The sequence below is a fragment of the Grammomys surdaster genome, unplaced genomic scaffold (genome assembly GCF_004785775.1).
Source record: "Grammomys surdaster isolate TR1022 unplaced genomic scaffold, NIH_TR_1.0 126121, whole genome shotgun sequence".
Lineage (NCBI taxonomy): Eukaryota > Metazoa > Chordata > Mammalia > Rodentia > Muridae > Grammomys > Grammomys surdaster.
The window spans coordinates 5,397,068-5,418,619 of NW_021620929.1; the positions used below are offsets into that span (position 1 = coordinate 5,397,068).

Below are 21,552 nucleotides of genomic sequence, written 5' to 3' on the forward strand. Positions count from 1 at the left end.
AGAGAGAGAGAGAGAGAGAGAGAGAGAGAGAGAGAGAGAGAGAGAGACAGAGCGCGAGCGCGCGAGAGAGCAGGGATTTAACAAGTAGAGAAGCAGGGCATTTTTTGTCTCCATGGTGCCTGCCTCCCTTCCCAGCTCCCGTTCTTCCTGCTTTCTGCCATTAACTGGACTGGATTTCTCCCACACGAGTGGCTATCCTGGAGCTGGCAGGACAGGTTGCATCCATCCTATTTCCAACTGTCTCATCAAAGAGTCCCCCGGGGTCTGGGAGTTGTTATGTCTTTCACCAGGGAGGAAATGAATTATGCACTGTAGGAGGCGGAGATGTAATCGCGGTTTCAAGGGGGTGGGTGGTGAGCAAGGAGAAAGCAAGCCTGAGAGCAGAGGGCGGGAACTGGCGCACAGAGCGCAGGCGTGCTCTCTTCCACGCCTACCCCAGCCGCTCGAGCGGAGCCCTGGTGGGAAATGGGGGTGGCGCGTGAATGCAGTAACTAGCGGGCTGGCTGTGAGTCCCCAGGGTATTTATAGCACTCCATCGCCATGGTACCCAGAAGCTTAAATTAAACTCTAGCCCGACCGCTAGAGATGCTGGGAGTGGGCTGCTCTTTACCTGTACACCTTGCAGGTTCTGACCCTGAATCCTCAGAAATGTAGCCAGGTGAAGTTGAGCCAAGCACTTGAATGTTACAAATCACGCAGCAAGAAGGGTGTAGGGGCGTGGTTTAAACCCAGATAACCTGCCCCCACTAGGTGGCTTGGTGGAGCAGGCACGGAAACAAACAAACCCTAGTTGAAAGTTTCCTTCCTCTTAGTGAGTGTGTGATGTGCAACGCTGTGCTACCTCACTGGATTTTTTGTTTGTTTGTTTGTTTTTGTTGTTTTTTGGTTTTTTGAGACAGTCTCTGTCCTAGAACTCGCTGTGTTATTGCCTCTGCCTCCCAGGTGCTGAGATTAATAAAAGTGTGGGCTATTAATTGTCCATGGAATCTAGAACCACCAGGGAGGAGAGTCAACAAGGAATCGTCTAGATTAGGTTGGCCTGCTGGGACTGTCTTTGAGGGGTGGTCTTGATCATCTTAGCGGAAGTGGGAGAGCCTGCCTGTTGTGAGCTGTACAGTTTCCTGGGGCTGAGTCTCGTAGGTAAGTTAGAGCTCTAACAAATAGGCATGCTTTGGTTTCCCTCGGCTCTTGACTGTAATTTGCAGCTTCAAGTTCTTGCTCTGGCTTCCCCACATTGATGGACTGTCATTTGGACTTTAAAGCAGAAAAAATAAGTTCTTTCCTCCCTTTAAGTTATTTTTGGTCAGGGTGTTTCGTCATAGCAACGGTAATGAAACTAGAACAAAGAGCTAGGCTCAGCCCTGAGACATGAAGTTCTTTTTAGAATAGGTATTACCGTTTAGATAGAAAGTGTTCCAGACAGGTGTGATGGCACACCCCTTTAATCCAAGCAGTTAGCAGGCAGAAGCTGGTGGATGCCTGTGAGTTCAAGAGTAGTCTGGTCTACATAGTGAGTTCCAGGTCAGCCAGGGTCACACAGTTAGACTCTGTCTCAAAGGAAATAAATAAGGCATCCCCTCAAAGGCTTGGTCCAGACCTGGGGGTCAGGCTGAAGGCAGGTGGAGCAAGATGGCGGTAAATTTATCAATGTGCTCGTTCGTTGATGAATTTGTTCTAAATGGGCTTGGTTGGAGAAAGTGGGTCATGGTGGGGGGTGGGGCTTCAAAGGGTATACCTTGTTCTAGTCTCCTTTTGTTTCTTCCTTCTTTCCTTTCCTCCTTCCTTTACTATGCTATGTTTCTGCCTCAGCACAGACCTAAGAGTAATGGAGTCAGTGTGAATCCACGAGCCAGAACAAATCCTTTCTCAGGTATTTTATCACAGCAGCAAGAACCAGTTGAACACATCAGGTCTCTTGGCTTCTTTGGCTCTATGACTTTACTCTGTGGCCCTTTTTGTTTGCTTCCTGTGCACCAGACAAGATGTTGTGACATGTGACTGGTTTCTAGACTGGTCTGGTGGAGCTCCCAGCTTAAAGAGGGTAGGACGCATAATAAAGTCCATAAACAGCTGTAAACTGTTTTGAAGGAAGCAGGGAGTTCTGAATGCTTGCACAGGATAGGGATCAGCTGGGAATGGACATTAGACAGGGCAAGAGATGGAGGACATGATAAAGAGGTGACCCTGACGCAGAGACTAGGAAGGTGAGAGCCCAAGAGTACAGCTGGAGCAGTATTCCTCAGTCTCCCTAAAGCTATCACCCTTTAATACAAGCTCCTCACATGGTGACCCCAAGTATAAATTTATTTCCATTGTTACGTCATAACTGTAATTTTGCTGCTGCTATAGACCATAAAGCAAATAGCTGTGTTTTCCAATGGTCCTAGGCAACCCCTGCAAAAGGGTTGCTTGACACCCCCCCCCCAAGGGGATTGAGACCCACGGATTGAGAAAAACCTCTGTTCTGGACTAAGGGAACCGAAGTGCTAAGGAGCCAAAGATACAGTGTGACCACCGTGTCAAAAGAGCTCTGTGTGCACTGCTCTGGAAACCGTGGCTGGGTGTTCTCTGTGAGAAGTGGGCTCTCACATTGCTCAAGGCTGTGATTCCAAGCACGTGACTTCCTGTTCTGTCATCTCTACCCTCACTCTGACAATCAGAGTCTGCGCTCAGCCCCAGGTCAGCTGCTGTGACCTCACAGATCCAACATAACCTCGAAATCTTGTGAACTTCACTTTTCTCTGACTTTTGGTTTTTGAAAACCTGGTCCTATGCCTTGGCGTAGATTTCTCTCTAGTCCTCTTGTTTGCGGATTCACTAAGCTTCCTAAAGCTGCAATTTTTATGCTTCCCATTTAAGCCATTATTTGAACCTTTCTACAGTCCTCACACCTTATCTTTTTATAGGACAGAACCAGGGGTTCCCTCCCTCACTCTCTTCCTCAGGATCTTACTATGTGACCTTGGTTGGTCTTGAACTTGCGATCCTTCGCCTCCCAAGTATTGGGATACTAGGCATGCATCACAACACGCAGTCTCTGTCTGTTGTTCATATTAGGTAATTTCTATGGTTCTAGCTTCAAGTTAATTCTTCCCTCTGTCCTATCTTCTGTTCCTGCACAGGAGAGCACAGGTTGTTGGTGCCTTGGAGAGAACCACTGGTGGTGCAGGTTAGCTCTTTCCAGTGCCCAGCCTGGGGTATCTAAAGGGAAAACTGGGGGAATTGGCCACAGTGTCATTTCTCAGATTGAGAGGTCCTCTAGTTACCTTACCTTCTCCTCAGCACCTTCTAGATTCTTCTTGTGTTTGTTTTACATGTAATGTCCAGAGTTTTTCTTTAAGTAGTGAGAGGTATAGAGGACACATCAGCTCCCACTTCTTGGAAGCAGGAGGCGACTACTTACTGGGAACCAACGATGAAGCTCAGTGTGTCTGAGCTAGAATTCGCTCTCCTCTTGTTCTCCCACCCTGCTAGTTCATGTTCCTACCAGTCATGTAGGCAGAAAGCATCCGAGTCCTGCCTCGGTGGCTTTCCTGCGTCTTGTCCTCCTCTGAGACCCAGTCCCTAGTTCAAGCTCCTTTATCTGACCATTTTAATGATGCAACAGTCAACTATGTCCTCACATAGTTATCCTCCAATATTTATCCTCCAATAAACCTCGTCTTTTACAAAAAAAAAAAAAATTCTATGTTTAATGAGGGGTGGTGGCAGCACACACCTTTAATCCCAGAACTCAGAAGGTAGAAGCAGATGGATCTCTGAGTTTGAGGCTAGTCTGGTCTACAAAGCAAGTTCCAGGACAGCCAGGGCTACACAGAGAAACCAACAAACAGACAAACGAACAAACAAACAAACACAAACAACAACAAAACCCAAAAGTCTGTGTGTGTGTATAAAACTTTTTTATGTTTATGTACGGGTATTTGGGTGAGTGTAGTATGTGAGTTGTGTGAGTGTAGTATATGTAACTTTTTATGTTTATGTATGGGTACATGTGTGCAGGTGCCTACAGCAGAGGGCGGAACTGAACTCAGGTCCCCTAATAGAGCAGCAAGTGCTCTTAACCCCTGAGCCACCTCTCCAGATCTCTTAGGTACAGGCCAATGCTCCTAGCACCTCTGAGAGACTTGCTGCTGAGATTCTTTGGCAGTGCTAAGAATGGCACCTTCCAATGAACCATAGATCAGGGGCTGCTGGCCCTGGCCCCCTTCCCATCATAACTTTGTGCCTCCCTACTGTACAGTGATGCTCCCTCCCACACACTGTACAGTGAGGCTTTGCATCCTTCATGCAGAGAATTCTTCAGCTGAGATGTGTCGTCTTCCTCTGCCACCCAAGGTCATCTATGGAGCTGTTCTAGCTTCAAGAAAAAAAAAAAGTCCCTTCCCACCTTCCTCTCCTGGGCCACAAAGTTCAGTGAAGACAAGTTTCTTGGTTGGTTTTTCAGTTTTTCTTTCCTTCTTCCCACAGATTGACCTCTGAGGACAGGGGTTACGGTTATTTTTGAGTGGAAGGGACTGTACCCTGGTCAGGGCCAGGGGCCTATTGTCACTACTTTTTGGCCATTTTTTTTTCTGCTTGTAGAAAGGAGATGGTTTAAGTCTGGTGAAATAATTAGGAACCCATATGCCCTTCAAAGAAATAATTTGCCTATCTGGAGTAAGGAATGAGAATCATGCAGTTTCCAAGGGTCCTGCATGAAAGGAGTTTTGTTTTTTAGTTTGAAGTGTCTTCCTTTGGCAGCTCTTTATCTTTCTTTCCAGAACTATGAAAAATGTTAGAAAGAAACCAACTATAATACGGGATCTACTAGGCATCCTAGATTACTTGACAAATACGCACACATGCACACGCGTGCACACACACACACACACACACACCAAACAGCATTCTAGAGATTATTCTTGAAATTGGGATACGGACTACATTTTGAGTAGCTGTCATCAAGTCAATGTTAAGCATTTGAGAATTTTCGATGGTATGGTAGTTATGCAAGAGAATAATTCCTGTACTTAACTCTCTTATGACGCATTTAGGAGCGCTACACTGTCTGTAATGTACCTCCAGATGTTCCAGTAACCACAGGACCATCTCAGAGGGAAGGAGAGAGAGTGTAATTGTGGCCACAATGTTAACAGCTAGTAAATGGTAACAAAAGACCCTGGGTTCGATACTTGATTAAACTCCTTCAGTGTCGCATATGAAACACTTCTCCATCAATACTGGCTGGACTACAATAATAATTACTAGGTTTTCTAAAAATGGGCGCTGAATTGCTTAAGATGATGTATTGACATCCTATCTATTAACTTTTGATTTGGAGCCTGGAACAGCTTTCTAAACAATGAACCCAGCAAATAGCGATCACGATCCTGGTTTGCCACATGGCCAGAGTTCAAAATATATCTCAACAGAGCTTTTATTTCACAGAGCTTAATATTTTATAGTAAGTGCATTGATAATGAAAAGAAAGGGAGGGGAGAAGTTTGGTGCAACCCAAGCAAAGCAAATTAATTCTGTGTGGGTGTGGCTATAAGTCACAGGTGCTGGCCTGACACTAGGGAGGATTAAGTCCTCTCCTGTCCACCTTCCTGGACAGACCTTTTTGTGGCCCTGAAAAAGCTCAGCTCTAGGTGGCTGATATCTATTCCACTATCCAGCCTGACAGCCAAAACGTCTCTGAAAACGGAAGGTACACACTTTCATAAAACCAGGGATTTGTGAGGGGGCAGACTTGTGGAGTTTGTGTTATCATCATGACCATATGGGATCCACAAGTTAAGACCGAATTTAGAAGCCCTCTATAGCCCTTGAAGTAGAGGACTAGGCCTTCAGAGAAGGGCCTGTCCTGCGACATAGGCTGGGGACGTAATGGAACAAACATTTGATGGTCTTCAGATTCTGTTAAATCAGAGGTTTCCTTGAGGAGCAACAGTGACCATAACAATAACAAAATGGCCTGTTGGGCCTACTACCCAGTCATCCTGAACACACTGGATCTCATTTGATCTTCAAAGCAGAACAGCTTAGCACACACTCTGTACCAGGTATGGATCTGGCACTTCCCATATCCCAAGCTCATTCCAGCCTTCAGACTGGGGCTCCTGGATGTTTACCATAAACATCCAGGCTGCTAAGTATCTGGTATAATATAATTCTGGGCATATGGACTGTACTGGCCTGTGAGATCTTGCTTCTTAGAACTTGGTAAAGTTCTAAATTAATCTAAGCAGGGATCTGTATACTGCTATTTTGAGAGTACAAGGAATCCTCCTTAAATTCTCATGTCCAGCTCAGCCACCTCAGAAGAGAAACTATTTCTAGTCAGCAGGCTAACAGGTAATGAGGTCATCCCAGGGGGAGGCTCCATTCAGTAGAGCAGGTGAGAGTCTAGATCAGCAGGGAATTGCTTGTGGGAAGCAAATCTCATCTCTCCTTGGTTCCACCTGGCATAGACACAGCCCCTGTCTGGAGAGTATACAAGGAAGTCCTCCCACCATGGGCCCGGGAACTCCCTTCCTCCAGGTGGTGGGGAGTCTGCCATCTGTGCAGCATCCTCTGGTGAGGAGGGAGCTAGGCTGGCTTTCATTATGGGAGCTTAGTTGCCAGAAGACTGGCAAAGGGAAGGCAATGAGTTCTTCTGTCTTGAGCCCCAAGTTCACCCCTCTAGGACCCATGTCAAGGTCTGGTTAAACCACAGGGAACATGAAGTTAAAAGATAGGCTTCCTGGAGTCTAATTAGCACAATGAATATGGGTCCCTATCTCCCCAGTGACCCTTTGGTGAATGGATGGCTGTAGCTTGTGTGCTCTGAGGTATGCACTTAGCATCAGAGCGAAGACTGAGATTTGACTCTTACACCAGGGGCTTCCTCAGATTCACCTTTTCTGTTAAAGACAGGTTGAGCAAGATTCTTAACACTCTATGGTTCTTCTACAGTGGTGTGTGTCTGCAGTCCCATTCACCCAAGATGCTGAGGCAGGAGGATTTCTTGACCTCAGGAGCTTCAGGCCAGCCTGAGAAACATACGGGAAGACCTTTTCTCAAAAATCAACAACTAACCAGTCAAATAAACAAACACAGGTTGTGTTTGTGACAGTGTCTTATGCTTGTCTGGTTCTGTTGCTGTTGTTATATTTACATTTTAATTAAGTAATTTATCATGTGTGTGTTATCAAGTGTGTGTATATATATATATATATGCCATGACACATGGTTGGGGGTCAGAGAATAACTTCTGGGAATCAACTATTGCCTTGTGCCTTGTGTGTCCCTTGGGATCAAATTCAAGTTGCTGGGGGCCAAGATGGCTCAGTGGTTAAGAGCCCTGACTACCCTTGCAGAGTTCAATTCCTAGCAACCACATGGTGGCTCACAACCATCTGTAATGGATTCTCTTGCCCTCTTCTGAATGACAGTCTTACGCATATAAAATAATTTTAAAAAAAGGAAAGAAGAAAAGGAAAGATGATTCTTTAAAAAAATAAATTCAGATTGTCAGGCTTGGTAGCAGGCATCTTTACTTATTAAGCCATCTTATTGGTCCAGATGTTACTTAATTTTGTGGGAGACAAGGTTTCACTGTTCAGCTCAGGTTGGTCTTACAGTCATGATCCTCTTGCCTCAGTCCAAATTATGGGGTCACATGAGTGAATCACTATGCTGAGGACGGAGAGGGCATCAGTATCTTCCTGCTCAGATCTCTGTGTGGCACACAAAGCAGAGGCCTGCCACCACAAGGTCCTATGTGAAGCTAAATCCTGCAAGCAGGTGGCATTCTTTTGTCTACCTCCCCTTGCTGTGTCCTTCAACTTGGGGTGCTAGTTTTGAGCACAAGCACCAGCTTACATGGTCATGAACTTTGCTATATTTTTTCCACACTCTCTGGCTCCGGCCTAGTTTGAACTCTCTACAGTAATGCCTACAGGGGCATCTGTTCTCAGACAGTGCTCTGAAGCTCCCTACAGATCCCCAACATGTCACAAGCCACTTCCATGCTCCCAAAGGTACAGATAGGAGGAGGAGGTTAATACTTTCTGGACAGTGGTCCCTGAAGTATTTTCCAGCTTTCCTAGCTTCCTCTCTTTTCAAGAATGATGGCTTTCAGCTCCCAAAGAGATGGACCGTGGGCTCATTTGTGCACAAATTTGTCTGATCTTTTAAGAGTAATTCTTGGGAGGGTAAAAGGTCAGGGATGGGCACAGAAAACTTGTCGTGGATGCTGAAGCAACTGCACCCTGGCTGTTTCTTAGGACCTGGAGTCTGGGTAACTCTTCAGAGGCACCGCTCACTACAGTAGACACCCAGGTCGTGTGCACCTGCATTGACCAGTCAGGGCTTCCTTACTGTGACTTCCCCCACAGGCAGTACCTGATCAACCCAGCAGGTAACTGCACCTGGATTTTGGGTTGGGATCTGTATCCCTACCCAAAATCTACCTGTACACTGTAAGGATAGACTATACCATGTCCTGAACTGTGCTACTGTGAGAAGGTAAAAACATCCTCCACTTATGGAAGACAGTATCTTCTTGTTCTTCCATTGGGTGGGAGGAGTGCATACAGGAGTGTGGTAGATATTGTGTGCAAATACACATGAAGGCCAGAGGTCAACCTCAGGGTGTCATTTCTTAGGTACTGTCCACTGTGTATCTTCTGAGGCAGGGTCTCTCCCTGGTCTAGAATTCTCTAAGTAGGTGAAGCTGGCCAGTCGACCCCAGGAGTCAGTCTGTCTCTGATTTCCCCCAGTGCTGAGGTTAAAAAGCACCACCATTTTTGTTTTGTTTTGTTTTGTTTTTAGTGGGAACTGGGGATCAAACTTGGGTCCTCATTCTTGCAGATAATAATGCACCTGAAGTACCCCGTAGGCCTTCTACAGTTATGTTTTCATTAGTGGCACCAGATCTTTCTTGACCTTTGAGCATCAAAGGGCCTACATACTTGAGGTCAACAGAGAAAGCTTCCACCCACGATCATCCTTCCTCTTCTCTTCTTCCCACAACGGTATCCATTGCATTTCTCCAGTCTTGTAGTCCTTAGCCCTGCCTGTCTCGGAAGACTATGTCAATTTCCATAGTGTAAGTGGTTCTGTCATCACTGATTTCAAGGTATTAGTGTGATGTCAGTGATGAGCTGCCTATGTGCTCTTGTAAGCAAGTGTCAGCACACCTGAGTGCAGGCAGATGTGAACATCAGTAGGGAATGCAGAGTGAGCTTGTGTGCTTGTTCTGGTCACTGGGAAGGACTTGCCTGCTTTGCATCTGGGTTTAGGGCCTGGGTATTGAATAGCTACAAATGTGTCTCTGTCTTCTTTGTCTCAAAAAACATTTGTACCACAGGATGGGCCTCTGGATACGAGCTCTTTCTTTCTTTGTCTGTCTTTCCTTCTCTCTTTTCTTCTTCTTTTTGTTTGTTTGCTTTCGTTTTTGGAGACAGGGTCTCTCTGTATAACCTTGGCTGTCCTGGAAACTTGCTCTAGGTAAACCAGGCTGGTCTTGAACTCAGAGATCTGCCTGCCTCTGCCTCCCAAGTGCCAGGATTAAAGGCATGTGCCACCACAGCAGACCCCTTGAACCTCATTTCTTGAAATGCTGGCACTCAGTTGTTCTTCTGCAAGGTCCCTGCAGGCTAACTAGAAAGCTTCAACAGGGGCTTTACAAAGGTGGGACAAAGGACTGTCCCAGAAGAGATCAGCATTGAGGAGTATGACAGCTGGGCCTGGAAGAGCCTGCTTCCCTGTCCTGCTGGGATCTCAGATGATACTGGAAGATGTGTCGCTTGTCCTTAGGCTAAGCAGAACTCACACTGGGGAGTGTGCCCTCTGGAGGAAGTGCTTTCCCCCTGCATCTTCCTCAGCTTTTGTAACTTCCACAGGTGGGAGGTAGCGAGTATTCTTTCTTCCCTTTTTGATAATGAGTAAACCTGGTCTTGAGAGGTGTCGGATTTGCTCAAGGTTTGTAGCTAATATGTGACCAAACAAGACATAGATTCATAGAATTGACTCTAGGGGCTGGAGAGATATCTCAGTGGCTAGCAGCACCAGCTGCTTTTTTCAGTGGACTTGGGTTCAAGTCTATGCAGGCAGCTAACAATCTTTGGATTCCTGTTCCTAGGGGATCCAGTGCCCTCTTCTGGCCTCCACAGGCACTGCAGACACATGATGCACAGACATATACGCAAGAAAAAAACCCATACACATAGAGTAAAAAATAAAAAGGGACTGGAGAGATGGCTCCATGCCTAAAAGCACTTGTTGCTCTTGCAAAGGACTTGGGTTGAGAACCCAGCATCCACATGGTAATTCACAACCATCTATAGCTCCAATTCCATGACATCAAAAGCCCGCTTCTGACCTCTGAGGATACCACATATAAGCGTGCGCGCGCGCGCACACACACACACACACACACACACACAAACATGACACAAACATATATACAAAACAAAACAGAACAAAACCCACAACAAAACAACAAAATCAAACAAAACAAAACAAAACAAAACCACTCACATATGCAAAAGAAACACCTGTTAAGGAATAAATGGACGCTCTCTCTTCCCGTGAGTCTTTTTTTACTGCTGTCTCTCCAGGCTCCACTGATCATAGTGGAAGAAGAAATTGCAGAGATTGTCATTGACAATGGCTATGGCATGAGCAAAGCTTGCTTTGCTGGCAACAATATCCCCATAGCCACATTCCCCTCCATCATTGGGTACCTCCTACACCAAGGTTATCATGGTGGGCCTATGTGGGAGATAAGGCCCAGAACAGAAGGGGTGTCCTGAACCTGAAGTTTGCTCTCAGGCACAGCAGGGCCAATAACTGGGACATCATGGAGATGATCAGAAACCACACCCCTACACGAACTGTGCATGATTCCCGAAGAGCATTTGGTGCTTCTAACTGAGGATTCCCTGAAACCCAAGGCTAACAGACAGAAGAGGACCCAGGGACTGTTTGAAGCCTTCAAGACCCATCCATGTATGTGGCCATTCAGGCAGCAATGTCTCTGTATGTCCTTAGGTGCCCCTGGGATCTATGCATGTGACCACATTTGTGTTCTGGTAACAGGGTTGCAATACAGTGCCCATCTACGAGGACTATGCCCTTCCCTAAGTCATCTTGCCTCTGGACCTGGCTGGCTTGGACCTGACAGACTACATCATGAAGATCTTGTCTGAGCAGAGCTACAACGTCATCACCACAGCTGAGTCAGGAGTGAGTGAAACATTAAGGAGAAACTATGTCATGTTGCGCTAGAGTTTGAGCAAGATATGGTCACTGCTACATCCTCTTTGTCCTTGGAGAAGAGGTAGGAGATGGCTGACAGACAGGCAATGAGCGATTTTGGTGTTGGGTATTTCCAGCCCTTCTTCTTGGGCATGGAATCCCGTGGTATCTGTGAAACCACCTTGAATATCATCATAAAGAATGATGTGAATATCCTCAGGGATCCATGTGCCAACACAGGGCTATCTGCCGATACTGATATGTACTCAGGCATTGGTGACAGGATGCAGAGGGAGATAGTCCTAGCACACATCACTACAAAGAACAAGGTCATTGCTCTTCTCAGCTTAAGGACTCAGTCTGGATTGTCTGAGCAGGGCAACCGCTTCACCACCACAGCTGAGTCAGGGAGTGTGTGTAACATTGAGGAGAAACTGTGTCTTGTTGCGCTAGATTTCAAGCAAGATATGGTCTCTGCTACATCCTTTCTCCTTGGAGAAGAGCTTCTACCCTGGCCTCACTGTCCACCTTCCAGCACATGTGGATCAGCAGGCAGGGGTGCAGCTAGCCAGGCCCCTCCATCATCCACTGCAAATACTTCTAGACAGACTATGCAGGTACCAACCATCTGCCGCATGAGATGATTCTAAAGTATCAGTCTGTCCTGGCAAATGTACACACCTCGTGGCAGCCTCGTGAAACTGTAATAAGCTATTGAAAAGAAATTTTGTCCTTGAAGCTTGTATCTGTTTTTGACCTTGTATTCAAGTTAACTGTTTTCCTGGTGGACAATTAATACCCTTGCATATCTTATCTTAATTTGGTCCTAGTCCATGTGTCTTAGTCACTTGGTGGCTGGAGAGACTAAGCTATGGAAGAGAAATCCCCAGCCTGGTGGATCTTTGTGAGCAGGGAACAGCAATCTTTGCAGGGTGTTAACTGACAGCTGACTGTCCCAAGATTTCTGCCAAAGACTCCTGAACCTCTCACTGCTTCTCTCTTGCTGTCTAATCACTGGGAAAGTCCAAGCCTTAAGGCCCAGTTTTCATTCTGGTGTTTGCCCTCCTGACGCCTGTTGGGTTGTTACTTGCCACGCTGGGGCCTGCAGCAAAAGCAACATCCTTCTAGCTCCAGAGCAGTCCCGCACACATTGTGTGCCTGCCTGTGTGCAAAGCAGCATATGTCTAGTGCCCAGTGAGCTTCGGCTTGCATCTCTGTCCATGTGCACGAACATGCAGGACTCAAAGGGTGGGCTGCATGGGGGACATTTGCATTGACAATTTTTTGGTGAATTTATTCATTCTTTTAATTTATGTAAGTTTTGGGGGGTATCCAATTATTTAAGAAGTGATGAATTTGGGGTTTTCTATGATCCCGTAAGAACACCAAGCCCCAGCAACATGTCATTGTGTAAAGAGTAATAAAGTTGATACAGGGGCTGGTGAGATGGCTCAGCAGTTAAGAGCACTGACTGCTCTTCTGGAAGTCGTGAGTTCAAATCCTGGCAACCACATGGTGGCTCACAACATCCGTAATGAGATCTGATGCCCTCATGTGAGAGAGCAGGGCTGGAGCAAGTGGGGGAGGGGGCCTGGAGTTAGTGGGAGGCCTGGAGCAAAGTGGGGCTGGAGCAAGAGGGAGAGGGGAAGGGGGTGGAATAAAGTTGATACAGTAACCAAGCAAAATAAAATAAAATAAAAGATAAAGGGAAAACAGTTAAAAAATTATTTGTTCTAAAACTGTATGGTTTCACCATATTTCCACTGGCAACAGGGCTGACCTTACTTGAAAGCAGAAAGGAAAGATTCCTGTGTTTCCCGTGTACTGTTATATGTGTGTGGTATATACCAGATGCTCTTTGCTCTCCTGCTCTAAGTTCCTGTCTGTCCTTGGAGCAGACAGACATGCCTCTGAACATCAGAGAATAAACAGAAACCCCCGTGACTCACTCGCTGTGTGCTGCACCTCCTGGACACCTTCATTGTACACATTCTGTTAAGTTACACACTACGAATGCCCTCCGATCCCAGCATGTCCCTCCTCCTCACACTCAGATGCACTTTTATTCACACCTGGATACATGTGGCCTGCACACACCTCCCGAAGCGTGTGCTACACATCGCCTCCGAGTGGCTTACAATGGATTTCACAAACACAGAGGTGTCCGTCCCCGACGAAGCCCACCCTTTGAGTCCTGCATGTGCGTGAACATGGACAGAGATGCAAGCCGAAGCTCACTGGGCACTTGGCGTATGTTGTTTTGCACACAGGCAGGCACACAATGTGTGCTGGAATGCTCTGGAGCTAGAAGGATGTTGCTCTTGCTGGGAGTCCCACGTGCCACATGCCTACCTGCACAGTGAAGTTCGCAGTCCCTTTCTGGGTCCACTTAGCAGGGCAGGCCTTCTAGTGGCTCACCCTTCTCTCCTAAGCATTGGAATCTGGATGGTCCCCTCACCTCACCTCACAGGCTGCAAGGATGAAGGCACAGGCAAGCAGGGTATGGCAAGGAGGGAAAATGGTGTGATGGATTTGTACTTGTTAGACTTCCATCTCCTCAAGGCAGCCCCCTGAAGATCTACCAGCTGGGGACTGGGGGATACCAGCTCACATTCTCTATGGATGTGTTCTCAAGCTCCAAGACAGCATCTCCAGGACTTGCCCAGAGAACACTGCTGGAGCATCGTTAGTGTACCGTTCCACGGGACTCTATGGAGCTGTGTGGTTCTTGGCGTGGGTGGGATGTGACAGGATGAGGAAATGGAACACAGCTCTGCCACCTCAGACTTCAGTCATCTTTCCTCTGGGGAAAGGTGCATGGAAAACCTTGGGCTCCCCTTCCCCATCTTCCTCTCATTCCTCTTGCTCTGAAAGGTAGCTAGCAGGGCAACACACTCATGGGCGTATTTCTGGCTGTAGACAGAATCTGGCTATCCTAGTTTCAGAGCACTCACTCAGCTCTGCCCCCTCCATACTGAACACAGCCCCCCCCAACCAGACATAGCCCCCCACCTCAGGTATCCTGATGGTGGGGAGAGCTGGAGGAAGCACCATTAGCTCTCTCTTTCTCAATAGGATAGTCAGCCACTGAAGGGTATTTGGGAGGCTGAGGCAGGAGTATTGCCATCTGTTCAAGGCTAGCTTGGACTACATAGTGAGATTTAGGCCAGTCTGAGGTATAATGTGGGACTCTGTCTCAAACATAAGCAAAGCTCTTGGGTGTTGTCCTCGACAAGAGAAGACCTGGGGGCATTCCAGAACCCAGAAGAGTATGGGTAAATCGGCATATATGATCAGAGGTCTAAGGCTTCTCTTTTTGGAAATTTGAAGCTTGCAGGAATGAGGGGAGGAAAAGAGGGGTGGGGACAGAGCACAGGGGGCAATGGTTCTCCAATGGGGAAGGTTCTAACATCCCAGGGGACATTTGGCAGTGTCACAGCTAGATGGGGTTGGTGACATAAGGTCTGTAAGTATGGAATGTAGAAGGTAGAGGCCAGGTTACTGCTCTCTCTTTCTCCCGGTATCTGTATAAAAGCATATACATATGGACATATATGCATATGATGCATATGTAAATGCATATGTATATGTTTAGTGTGCTAGAAATGTTAAATCTCTTATAGGTCACATGATAGCCTCCCACAAATGAAAAGCCACCTGACTCCAAGTGTCACTCACCATCTCAGAGCTTAAGAAAAATTACTCTAGAATACAGGATGGATCAAAGGGCAGAACCTCACTGACAGTTGCCCATATAGACAAGAGAGCATGCCCCCACCAGTGGAAAGGAGAGCCAGATTCAGAACCAAAGAATGGAGGACTTCCTGTCCCACCGAGATGACATGGTCCTGCCCAGGGGACAAGCTCCTTTGGCTAGTATTGAGGGTAGACTTCCTGCCTTCCCAGAGGACAGGGAGGAAGGGGCTTGGTGTGCCTAGGGTATGTGGGCTGAGGTTTGCTGGGAAGCTTTGCCGGGTGCCTTTTGGGCTATTCCAGTCTGGTGCAGCTTGCACCTGCAAACCCTCTCTTGTCCACTCTATGTCCAGCAAGGCAGAGCCAGGGTCCTGCCTTTTTTCCTCAGCACCTCCACTGTTGTATAGGCAGCTGGCAGTGCCCCTCTGCCGAATGGCTGGTTTGTGTCCCCATCCCCATGCCCCAGCACCCACCTTCTTTCCCTGAGCACCCAAAATGTGTTCAGCCCAATCAGGGACAGAATGGACGAGGTGTGTGTTTGCAACCCTTCTGTGTTACCCAAGCAGTGCTCCTCCAGGGAGTCCTCCCACTCCTCACCAATTCCAACTCGACAATTAAAGGTCTTCTTAGCAACAGAGTGAGGAGCAGGGTCTCTGCTGTTGCCATGGTTGCTGTGAGGATGCAGGCTTGGGCTGAAGCAGCTGTCTTTTCCACACGTGGAGGAAACCTCTCTGGAAGAAAGGCCACATGAGTGTTAGGTCAAGATGGCCCCTTGTGGACATTCTTTTAACCCTAGAATCTCCCATGCCTGAAATCAGCCATGCTTCTGGATTGTAGTGTTCCTTTACACTCAGGTTCGCTCACTGCTGAGTACAAATCTCTTGCTTAATACTGTGGTGCCCTTTGCGATCTGCTTCTAGCCTCCATCCTCTCTTTTAAGAAAGGCTTTTACAGCCGGGCGGTGGTGGCGCACGCCTTTAATCCCAGCACTCGGGAGGCAGAGGCAGGCGGATTTCTGAGTTCGAGGCCAGCCTGGTCTACAGAGTGAGTTCCAGGACAGCCCGGGCTATACAGAGAAACCCTGTCTCGAAAAACCAAAAAAAAAAAAAAAAGAAAGGCTTTTACAACACGGATGTTCTGTCTAATTCCTGTCACTGTAAACAGGACAGATTCCATCAGGCCAAGGGCTCTTCGATTTCACTGGAGATGAGGCAGAGATAAGGGCTGGTGGAGGGAGTGGCTGATCCTGGTCAGAGATAGTTACCAATAGCAGGAGGAGACAGGCCCAGCCATCTAGGAGGGGGTCTGTTCTGCCTGTAGGGTTTGATCTGTTAGTAGCCTCTCTAGGCCAGTTTCCTTATCTGCCTCCCAGTGTGTGGGAGGTTCAAATGAGGTCAGCTAATTTGAATGACAGGGTCGGTGAGTGGGTGAGTGTGAGGTCACTTTTACTTCCCCTAGGTTTGGGCTCAGAGGGAGAAGAGGCTGAGGAGGAGAGGAGAGAGAAGTTGGAGGTAATGCCTCACAGACTAAGGTGGGTGGAGAGCCAGGGATCTTTTTGAAGAAGGCTGAAAATAGCCCACTACAAAGCACTAGCCAGCGGCTTCCTTGAATGTGTTTTTTTTTTTTTTTTAACAGCAGGGGATTGAGGTGGGGTGGGGTGTTCTTAAGTCCTCTTCTTAGAGAAGTTAGGGAAAGTGTTCAGACTTAGCTGTAGAGGGGGTGCAGTTGGGATTCCAACTGAAACTTCGTTTTGAGACTATCTCACACATAGCCCAGGTTGGCCTTGAACTCCCGGTCTGCTGAACCTCCACCTCTAAGTGCCGAGACTACAGCCGTGTTTTTATTTTAGGAACGAGAAAAAGCGAAGTCACGGCTAAGGATTCGAAGGACGTTTGGAAATGTACCTGGGCTGTGCCTGAGAAGCTGCCAGGAGAATTGGTCTGTCTGTTCTCTGGATGCTATGCAATCCCTGAAGAGGAAAGCCTCCTCACAGCAAATACAGAGCCTAGCAAGATTTAGTGGGAAAGGCTGCCACCTGGTGGCCAAAGGGAAGAGATCACGGCATGGAAAAGCGGGGCTTTGGTGGAGACAGCATTTGAAGTGGGGTGCGAGGGGGTCCGAACAAGGCTGCTTAGCTGTCTCAGCACTCAGCGTGGGTCCTGAGTGTGCTCCGGGCTGAGCAGAACAGTCCTTATTAATAGCCGCCCCTACCCCGCTACGCCTCCCATAGAGTGTCCTTTCACTTAGGGACTGGAGGAGGTGAAGAACCCGGGGCAAGGCCTTGGCAGAATTCCTGCTTTTTAGTTCAACTCAGTTGGATACTCTCACCAACTTCAAGAAATTATAGACCCTTCCTTTCTTGATCAGGTCGGGGCCCCAGGAGGCCATCCCTCTTCAGCCCTTTCTGCCCTCTTCTTCCTCACTTCTGATAGTACCCTTCCATCCATTTCTTCGCATTTAGAAGAACCCCAAGCGTGAACCTCAAGACCTGTGAACAGAGACGGCTCAGCTCCTTGTCGGAGTCTCACTCCTGTTCCTTCTGCCCCCAGGTTGAGGAGGGGTTTATCTTAGGTCCCGCCCCTCTGGGGTTTTCATTGTTTCCCTCTTGCTGCTCGAAAGAGAAGATGCCCAGGGGGCTCAACACCTGGCTTCTAATTTAGAGAAATCCTGATTAAGTGGGCCTGGGGGCTTCTGTCAAAGGCTCCTAGAAGATTCCTCCCTCTCGTTCCCTGAGGCTGGGGTGAAACCCAGGGCCTTTGTTCTTGCCAGACAAATCTCCATCCCCACCTCACTCATTCCCTAGATGATGTTACAGACAGCCTCCCGTACCCTTCTTACCTTCAGGCGGTCTACTTTGTACGGACTCTGACTCGTTTTTTAGCACCAGCTCATTTCCTGGCCTTGTCTGCTGGTGTCCAGCTCAGCTGTTCACGGAGACAACAGGGTCTTCTCCCGGCTTCTTGCTGAAGTTTGTCTACTTCTCCACCAGCTCTGACCCCACTGTATCTTGAGACTGTCTTGTGACAACTGTCTCGTCTCACACTTGACTGAGAGGTTTTTGAGCAGGTTTTATTCATCTTTCTTCTAAATGTCACTCTTTCTGACAATCCCGTAAGGCCGTGAACACGGGTCAGATGCTGAAAGCACTTGCTGCAGCTCCCTGGACCTGGGAGCGTAGGAGGGGAAGTACTCTTGACAAGGTGACACACTGTGTGGGGGTGAAGACTCAATCCCTTAGTCCTTCCTAGCTGCAGCATGAAAGCCCCTCCCCACTCTTTAAAAAAAATCTGTGCTTGGAATAAATATGATAAAAACGAGTAATATTAAGTGCTTACCATGTTTCATTTAACCCTCAGCTGGCTCACCCCCCAAGGCACAGACTACTAAGTGAAACGGGCTTTTTGATGGGGAGCTAATTTGTATTGAATTGTCTCTTTAAGCAGCTAATACTTTTCATCTAATTGATACATGTAACTTTTTCTAGTTTCCACAGTTTAAAATATTAATTTGGTGTTTTGCCTGCCTATATGCGCGTAGACCGTATGCATGCAGTCCCTGAAGAGGCCAGAAGAGGGCACTCTATCCCTTGGAATTAGAGTTACAGTCAGGTTGTGAGTTGGCTATGTGGAACTAGGAATTGAACCAGCGTTCTCTGGAAGAATAGCCAGTGTTCTTTAACCGCTGAACGGACTTTCTTCAGCCCTCCCTCCCTTCCACTATTATTTTTTTAAAAAGACGTAGTCTCACCATGTATCCCTGGCTGGCCTGGAACTTGGTTATAGACAAGGCTGGCCTTGAACTCAGAGATTTGCCCGTCTCTGCTTCCAGAATGCCAGGATTAAAGGTGTGCACTACCACTTGGCCACTTTCCACAGGTTTTTGTTTCTTTTTGCAATTCTAGGAATGAAACCCAGGGTCTTACATAGGTGGTTTTTGCAGGTGCTATGTACCACTGAGCCACATCTCCAGTCTCATTTCTACCTTTAGTGGGTAGTTGAGTCAGAATTGGTTCCCAGGCAAGCTGATGTTACAGATCTATTCTTAAAGAATCATTGGGCGGTCCAGTCTTTCCAGGACGCTCCATCAGTCATTGTCCTAGCTTGAGGAGAAGTAAGGGACTTTTCAGCCAGCCAGAACTGCTTCCTTCTCTTATGGATGTATCTCTGTGGTGTACAATGTGGGGCCAGATCTGCAGGTACATAACAGAAAACTAAGGGCTGTTTCAAAGACAGTGGACCCCAAAGAGGAGATGTTCTCCTGTTTGTGAAATTCTTCTGATATATAGTTCCCAGAAATACTCAAGAGGCTGCAGGGGCATAGAAAAGTCTTGGACTAAATGAGTCCCCATGGTCTGGGGTCAACTCCCTGTACAACTTTGCAGGTGCATCTACCTGGTGAGACATCTTCTTTGTTTATTTCACTGAAGTGTCCAGCAGCAGCATCTGAGGCTGTTCTGTGATCACGTCTCCAGGTTCCACAGCCCACCGCTGTCTCTACCCATTCCTGAGGATGATAACCCCACCCAGTACATCTGGGGAATCAGGCTACTTAGACTGCAGCTGAGAGGGATGCTTCTGGAGCCATGTTCCTTTCTGGGCAACTCCTGAGGCCTGGTTTAAGTAAGGCTAACCCTGTCTCATGGAGGCCACTTGGAAACTGACTGGATGAGCCGGAAGGGAGAGAGCTGGAGATCTCAGCAGGTATCAGGGCAAAGGATGAATTAGCCAGACTTCTAGGAGAAGTTATGGACACGAGGTCTTTGAGTCCAATTCCCCCCACATACCAGATCAATGCTGTCCATTAATGTTTCCCACCTGCATAGCGACTGGCACGGGAGAGTAGTCTTGAACTCCCGCTGCTCAGCTTACCTCCGTATCCCCCTCTGAGTGCTGATACCTCTACCTTAGACTCAAGATTCCCTCAGCCTCCTCCTCATCTCACTTATAAGGCTGTTCCAGCTGCTTCAGTACCTGATCTGTTCACCACAGTACAGCACTTATGATATTGAAATCAATGGCTTCCTTTTGCTACCATTTAACAGAATCCAGGCCAAATAGACAGACAGACAGACAGACAGACAGACAGACAGACAAGGAGACAGACAGACAGACAAACCTTTTGCTACCATTTAAAAGAATCCAGATCAAATAGGCAGGCAGACAGACAGACAGACAGACAGGCAGGCAGGCAGACAGATAGATAAATAGAATCCAGGCTTTAACTTGAGCATCTTCTGAACCCAACCAGCTTTTTTATGTTCCTGCCGCACCACCCACCTTCCTATCCTTGAGCTGACTTTGCTCTCTCTGCTGCAGTTACTCTGCGTTCTCTAGGCTCTGCCTCGGGAATGGGTTCCCTTCTGTTCACCTGGCTAACTCCTGCTGAACCTTCAGAACCTGCCATTGCGTCATAAATCTTCGTTCTCATCACCGAAACACCCCTGCTGTTTTTCATTTCTAAAGCTATTTTTGGTTTGCTGTCTCCCCGTTTATCTGCCTGCAAGTTTCATGAGGCGTGAGCTTCTGTTTGTGTCTACTTCTCTTCTGCACGCCAGGCCTTAGCTGGGTTTCTGTGGTGCCTTCTCAGTAAGATGCTGTTCAGTAAATGAAAGGTGTGTGTGTGCACGTGTGTGTGTGTGTGTGCGCGCGTGCGCACGTGTGTGTGTGTGTGTGGGGGAGTTCTGTGGGAATGCTGCATTACAGAGCCACAATTGAGAACAGCAACCCAGAAAGCACAGATTCATACTGGTTGTTGATGCTGTTTTAGCTGTAGAAGTAGTATAAAAGAAAAATAAATTAAACCCCTAAAGGGCTCTTGTTACCTGATTTGTTCAATGCGTTTATGTTTGCAGGTAAGTTAATCTAGCTGGGAAGAGGAATGTATCAATGAACACACAGCCACATGGTGTGCAAGCTGCCAAAGTGGTGGGTGTGATCACCCTGGATAGTCTGCTATTGACAGAGAGGTCCCTGCTGACCCGGGAGGTCTGGAGGGATCTATCCGTGTACAGGCAGGTCTGAGGGTCCTCACTCACCAAAGGCAGATTCTCCTGTCCTCTGGAATGGAGAAGTCTCAGAGTCACTAGAGCATTTGGGGGAGCACTATAAAAGATGCTCCAGATGTTTGGTCTGTCATCCCAGCACATGTGTGGCAGAGGTGGAAGGATCAGTAGCAGTTTGAGGAGGACTTGGACCACATGGGACTCTGTCTCAATGTCCCCTCCCCCTTCTCACCGTAAAACAAAACAAAAAAAAGCAAAAGGAGTCCTTCCTCCCTAACCAAAATAAAATCAATTTTTTTCCCAGATGGTCCAAGGATAGGCTGAGCATCCCTAATCAAAACAAAAACCAAACCAAACCAAACCAAACCAAACAAACAAACAAAACCCCTGAAGTTTTTGAACCCAGATACAAGGTTACGACTAGAAAATTCCAAGCTAAAATTGTTATAAGTATACAATTATTAGGCTGGAGAGATGGCTCAGTGGTTAAGGGCACTGACTGCTCTTCCAGAGGTCCTGAGTTCAATTCCCAGCAACCACATGGTGACTCACAGCCACCTGTAATGAGATCTGGTGCCCTCTTCTGGTGTGTCCAAAGACAGTGTAATTATATTCATAAATAATATAAT

The 21,552-nt window shown here is 47.4% G+C and overlaps 1 pseudogene; it reads left to right on the top strand.

Moving 5' to 3' along the window:
- Positions 1 to 1,629: 1,629 nt before the first annotated feature.
- Positions 1,630 to 17,101, top strand: LOC114611746 (annotated as a pseudogene).
- The last annotated feature ends 4,451 nt before the right edge of the window (positions 17,102 to 21,552 follow it).